General features: G+C 42.8%; 1 pseudogene; it reads left to right on the forward strand.

Annotated features, from left to right (window-relative positions):
• Nucleotides 1-2,927: 2,927 nt before the first annotated feature.
• Nucleotides 2,928-3,083, forward strand: LOC101595104 (annotated as a pseudogene).
• Nucleotides 3,084-6,282: the final 3,199 nt, after the last annotated feature.

Here is a 6,282-nt window from a genome sequence, read left to right on the forward strand (position 1 = left end):
CAGATGCACAAAGTGATGCAGGCTCATCTCAAGTTCATTTGCAGTGGCTATAGGCCCTGGCGTGCCCATTTTTCTCTCCCTCTCACTCACTCTTGTTTATCTGTCTCTTTCTCTACCTCTCAAGTAAATAAATAAACTATTTTTTAAAAAGAAAATAGGTTGGCATTCACTAAGGAATAAAAGAATTCTGCCTCTTACATGTGTATACTTTTACACTTCAACACCAACATTTTTGGTTATCAAGCCTGTCTCTCTCACATGTTTTGGATATAGAAACTTTCACAATTTCATAAGTCAATTTCTTAAAATAAATCTAGATACATGCATAGATACTATTGGGGTGCATGTGGGTGTATACATACGCATCCTACTGAGTCTATATTGGTATCTATGTGCATATTAGATTATGTATGGGTGTATACATATGCATGTGTATGTATATTTGTACATACATTATGTACATATATATGCATATATGCTGTGATGGTTAGTTTTGATTATTGACTTGATGGGATCTGGAATTGCCATGGAAACACACCCCTGGGTATGTGTTTGAGGAGGTAGCTGAAAGGTTGAACCCCGGCAGGGAAGACCCACCTTGAATATGCATGGCACCATCCCATGGGCTGGAAACCTAGACTGGATAAAGAGAAGAAAGCGAAGAGCCGGGCCTGGTGATGCACGCCTTTAATCCCAACACTCTGGAGGCAGAAGTAGGAGGATCACCATGAGTTCGAGGCCACCCTGAGACTACATAGTGAATTCCAGGTCAGCCTGGGCTAGAGTAAGACTCTGCCTCAAAAAAATAAAATAAAATAAAAGAGAAGAAAGCTAGCTACACACAGCATTCAACTCTCTCTGCTGTCCGATGACAGGGGTAAGGTGGCCAGCTGCCACATGGTCTTGCAGCCTTGCTTCCCTCACTACGACTGACCACACCCCCTCAAACTATAAGCCTAAATAAGTCCTCCTTCCCTTACATTGCTTCTTGTGAGAAGCAACAAGAAAAGTAGCTGATATACATCCATACACACAGGTATGATCTCACAAGTTCTGTTTTTCTGTAGGGGCCTGACTCACACGGGCCTCATTAGTCCAGTAGGTGCTTTCCCATAGCAGATGATCAATAATGGCTCCACAGATGGATGAAGCTGCAAGTAAGTGAATGTGAGAAGATGACAAATTCTGAAGGGTTTAAGGCACAGGAGCACAAGGACTGGGACTTTGGGGGCAAGTGCTGGGTGGGGAGGGGAATGGCTTAGGACTCACACTTCTTTTTCAATGTTCTTAGACAGGGCTGAAGACAGACACTATCCTCTCAGCCGCAGATACTATGTGAGGCCAGTGGTTATTTTGGCTGACTATCTGGGAGACCAGAGTTCAGACAAGGTAATGGTGAAGAAACTCCAAAGCAGTGAGTCAGTGCCCAGGAACTGCTGCTGCCCAGCTGAAATGATGGCAGGATTGCTATCTAGCTGTGTGGTAGGTTCAGCGGCACAGAGAGGTGGGGATCATCCCTCCTTCCCACGCTGAGCTCCCCAGGTTCACAGAACCTGATGTCCTGCCTGCGTCTTCCCGCGCACTCTCCCTGGCACCTTTATTCCAGGAGCAGCCCCTTATCTCCATCACTAGCTAGGTTAGTGTGTCCGTTGCTTTGAGTTCCCAATACTGCCCAGGCAGAGCTGTATTTAAAAGCCATTTCACTCTGGAGTCTGGGCAAATACAGGAACTGTGTAAGCAAGTTTTTTTTTTTAAATGGAAAACTATAAAATGTGGACAGTAAATTACATCGCTGTTTTCCCCTCCCAATGAAAAACTGCCGGCTGCTAAGTGGTTTGAAGCACAGTGTTTCAGATTAAAGGGAGTCAAATCTAAACCTCACATTACTTCAAGAGCATAAAAAACTTTAAATAGTCCCCATAAATGATGAGGGGGGCAGTGGAGGTTGGCTGTCAGTTAATATTGCTATTTTTGTATATGCAGATAGGATGGAAAGTTTCTAGATCTTTTTAAGCACAAGCATGCCCACTTTAAAGTAAAACAGTTTATGAGACCTACTCTAGCAAGAGATGACTAAGGCAGTGACTCTTCATATCACGAAGAATTCCTCACTTCAAAAGCAATTAAGATAGTCTCTATGATCATTTAATAGCTTAAAACTCTACCACAAATGTGTTTCTAATGATCCATCAAAAAAGTACTTTCCTTATTGAAGGGCCCCGGTAATTATTTAGAGGCTATAATGAGCCATAGCCACATTGCATTATTTAAAACCTGTACTTACTGGAAATCTATACTGGGCAAAGGATTTATACCCATACACAATTATGCCCTCTTGTCATATGGAGTTTTCAAAGAAAAATGAAAGAAAAAAAAAGAATATACCTTCCAGATGAAATTGCTTAGGATTTAAAATAGCAACCTTATGTATGTTTACATGGTGTGAACTTTAAGACAAAAGATCCAACACTTGATTTTGCAAGAACTTTGAGTATATTGTTTCTCCATCATGCAGAAATATTTTTATTCTCTAATGTCCCCAAAGCACTGTGTTGTACACAGTAGACAAAATGAAGTGGATGGTTTTCTCTGCAAAACTGGATAAATAAGGAATAAAAATGAAACACTTAAGAAATAACACCAGAATTTAGGATGAGGTGCTCCACTGAAAGTCAGAAGCGGTGTTACCAGAGGACAGCAGGAACCAGGGAATGCTGAAGTTCTGATGAGAGAAGTCAGATCTGCTGCTAAGTGAGACACATGCGATGGCAGGTAAGACTTTGGACCCTAAATGACTTAAAAGTAGATCGGAAAAGGACTTAGAAAGAGTAGGGGAAAGGTGGAAAGGACGGATGTATAAAAACAGAAATGAGCTCTTCTGACTTCCTCCGCCATCATGGTTCAGTGCTCTTGCCTGATATCTTGCCATGTCTTCTCACAAGACTTTCAGAATCAAGCGATTCCTTGCCAAGAAATAAAAGCAAAATCGTCCCATTCCCCAATGGATTCAGATGAAAACTGGTAACAAAATCAGGTACAGCTCTAATTGAAGACATTGGGGGAGAACCAAGCTGGGTCTTTAAGGATTTGCACACGCCGCAATTGGTTCTACCAAAATGTCAGCACTGCAGAGGTTTCTGTATGTTAAAATGAAATCCTATTGTACTTTCTTTTTTTTTTTATTTTTTTTGGTTATCTTATTTATTTATTTATTTGAGAGCAATAGAGAGAAAGAGGCAGAGAGAGAGAGAGAGAGAGAGAATGGGCACGCCAGGGCGTCTAGCCAGTGCAAACGAACTCCAGATGCATGCGCCCCCTTGTGCATCTGGCTAATGTGGGTCCTGGGGAATCGAGCCTCGAACCGGGGTCCTTAGGCTTCACAGGCAAGTGCTTAACCGCTAAGCCATTTCTCCAGCCCCCTATTTTACTTTCTATCGATCTACATGGATGTGTTGGTCCAAAAATAAATAAATGTAAACCCTTTTGAACTGCTAAAAATAAACCCAGAAATGAAAGTCGCTAGAGAAGCTATCCTGAAACAGTCAGCAGTAGGAATGAATGGAACATACAGTCAATGGGAGGAAAACAGTCAGAGATCAGGCGATCAAGTCTCCAGTAGCCAAAGGGAGCCGAGCTGACCCTCAGAGCCCTATTGTTGAGGCTGACCCTGCCAGCAACATGTGTGCTTAAAGGATGTGTCATCCTGCAACTGGTCAGTGACCCACGTACCGGCTTGCCAGTGACACTAAAACCTAATAATGGAGCTAGTCTGAAGCTCGCTGTACACATTTCATCTTCTTTCTTCATGAACCTGTCATCACTAGCAGCATTCAGTCAAAAAAAAAAAAAAAAAATAGAAGCTTCACAGAGCGTTCCCAGGACTGGAAGCGTTCTAGTCTGTTTCCACCGTGAGGCATGACCTCCCCTGTGATGGACCTAATGCAGCCGCCGATGCCCTGTTGCCAACGACTCATGCGCACGTCAGGTCAGGAAAATATGCGCCATTGCATATCCTTAGCAAGGTGACCGTCTCGCAGAAGGGTCTGCAGGTGCGTAGCCCTAGAATTGAAAGCGTCAAGGCTCACAGAAGGACCAGGCACACCCAGAATCCCTTCTTTGGCACCTGCTTGAGAGGCGGGCTGACTCGAGGTTTACAATAAAGGGTAACGGGGCTGGGGGTGAACAAGATGAAAATACATGAGGAGCGTGTATTTAGTCGTCTAAATAAACAGTTCTAGAGAGTAGGGTTAACCCACTTTGCATGCTAAATATATGATCTGCATTTCTAAATCACAGGTTTCTTTTGGCTGCTGTTGTTGTTTTCTGTTTTGGTTTGGTTTTTCAAGGTAGGGTCTCACTCTAGCCCAGGCCGACCTGGAATTCACTATGCAGTCTCGGGGTGGCCTCGAACTCACGGCGATCCTCCTACCTGTGCCTCCCGAGGGCTGGGATTAAAGGCGTGCGCCACCGTGCCCGGTTAACCCACAACTTGTATTCGTATGGAACTTCACATTTTTAAAAAGCATTTTGCATTTACCTTATCTCATGTTATAAATGCTTTAAAATAAAAATCTTTCAAAGTCAGAAAGTATTAATTTGCCTTTTGGGAGGGTGCCACACATGCGCTGTGGGCCTCAGTTGCATGATCCCCGGGCACACACACTCCCACTCAGCCACCAACCCAGATCAAGATGTAAAGTATTTATAGCCCCCCCCCCCCCCGCCGCCAGATTCTCTTGTGTACCTTCCCTCAATATTTTTTTCATAGTACCTAAGGGCAAGGTGGAATATGCCTATACTCCCAGCACCTAGTGGTTGGAAACAGGATGATCAGAACTTCAATTCTAGTCTCTGCTAGATGCAACCCTGCCTTTCCCAGTTGCCCTGTTAACCCAAATAACAGCTCTCAGCTCTGCTCACACCACTGAGGTTTGGGAAAGCTGGTTTGCTTTTAAAGTTTCAAGAAACAGTGAAACAATGATGAAATAACAAAAATATTACCTGCGCTCAAAACTGATACCAAGAAGAAATGTGGTGCCTCTCGTGTCAAGGGGCCAACCTTTTGAACTGGCCAGTCAGGGACCTTTGAAAATAATTTTAGAAAAATACTCACAGCTAAGCAATACTGGTAAAAGGAATAATAAGTACTAGATGAATTTTTTGGCCTCTAATTGTTTAAAATCCAGAAATAGATCCAAACCTAGCCATTACTAACATGTAAGGCCAGTGGGTAGAAGATAAACAGACTGAGGAAAATAGATATCTGGCCTGGCTATTTTTTTTTTTTGTGAAGTTTAAAATAATAATTACTATGCCTTTTGCTTTATCTCACTTCATGTGGAAATAAGATAGATGTGTAGATGTCTGAAGGCAAGAGTCAGAAGCAAACAACCAGTTCAAAAAAAAAACAGAATTTCACACATCTATTTAAAAAAAGTTAGACTAGGTTATTTCAGAAAGCTAGGCACTTGTGACTATTTAAATTGTTAAGCAGGTGACTATCCCATCACCCCCACATAGGTCACATAACACAGACCAGAGACAATAAATATCATTTGTGAAAACCAGGCAAAATGAAGAGAAGGTTCCTAAGTGTGGGGAAATGGACATGGGTAGCGCCAAGTGACTTTGCCACAATACGCCCTGGTCAGGGCTGAGGCACAGTCTGCAGTCAGTACATGGTTAAATGTAATCACCAAATTATCTTCGTGAAGTCTGCAATTACACACTTCTACCCACCATTCAACATCTCTCTACACTACTCATATGTTATTTTTTTCTTGCCACTGTGACCAAATACTTGACAGGAAGTAACACAAAGAAGAAAGAATCTATTTGGGCTCACAGTCTGAGGGTACAGTCTCTCCTGGCAGAGAAGTCATGGCGGCAGAGCATGAAGCAGCTGGTCACATCCAATCAGAAAGAGGTGGGAGATGAATTCCCGTGCCCTGCTCATTTCTCCTTTTTATTCAGTCCAGAACTCCTGCCGATAGGATAATGTCATTCATAATCAAGGTGGGTCTTCCCACCTCAGTGAACCTAATCTAGAGAAGCTCTCACGGACATACCCAGAGATTAGTTTCCATGGTGATTCTAAATCCTGACAAGTGAAATGAAATGAATCATCATCACAGTACTCTAATGCCCGCTTTGCCTGCAAAAGACTTTGACTTCGTTTGCTTTGTGCAAAGGCATCTGAGATAAACAGACTAGAGACCCTAGGATTATGAGGCTTGTCAACTTTCTCTACTTCCTGCCATAATCTCTCATGAACCTTCACTA

Source organism: Jaculus jaculus, chromosome 14 (assembly GCF_020740685.1).
Source record: "Jaculus jaculus isolate mJacJac1 chromosome 14, mJacJac1.mat.Y.cur, whole genome shotgun sequence".
Classification (NCBI taxonomy): Eukaryota; Metazoa; Chordata; class Mammalia; order Rodentia; family Dipodidae; genus Jaculus; species Jaculus jaculus.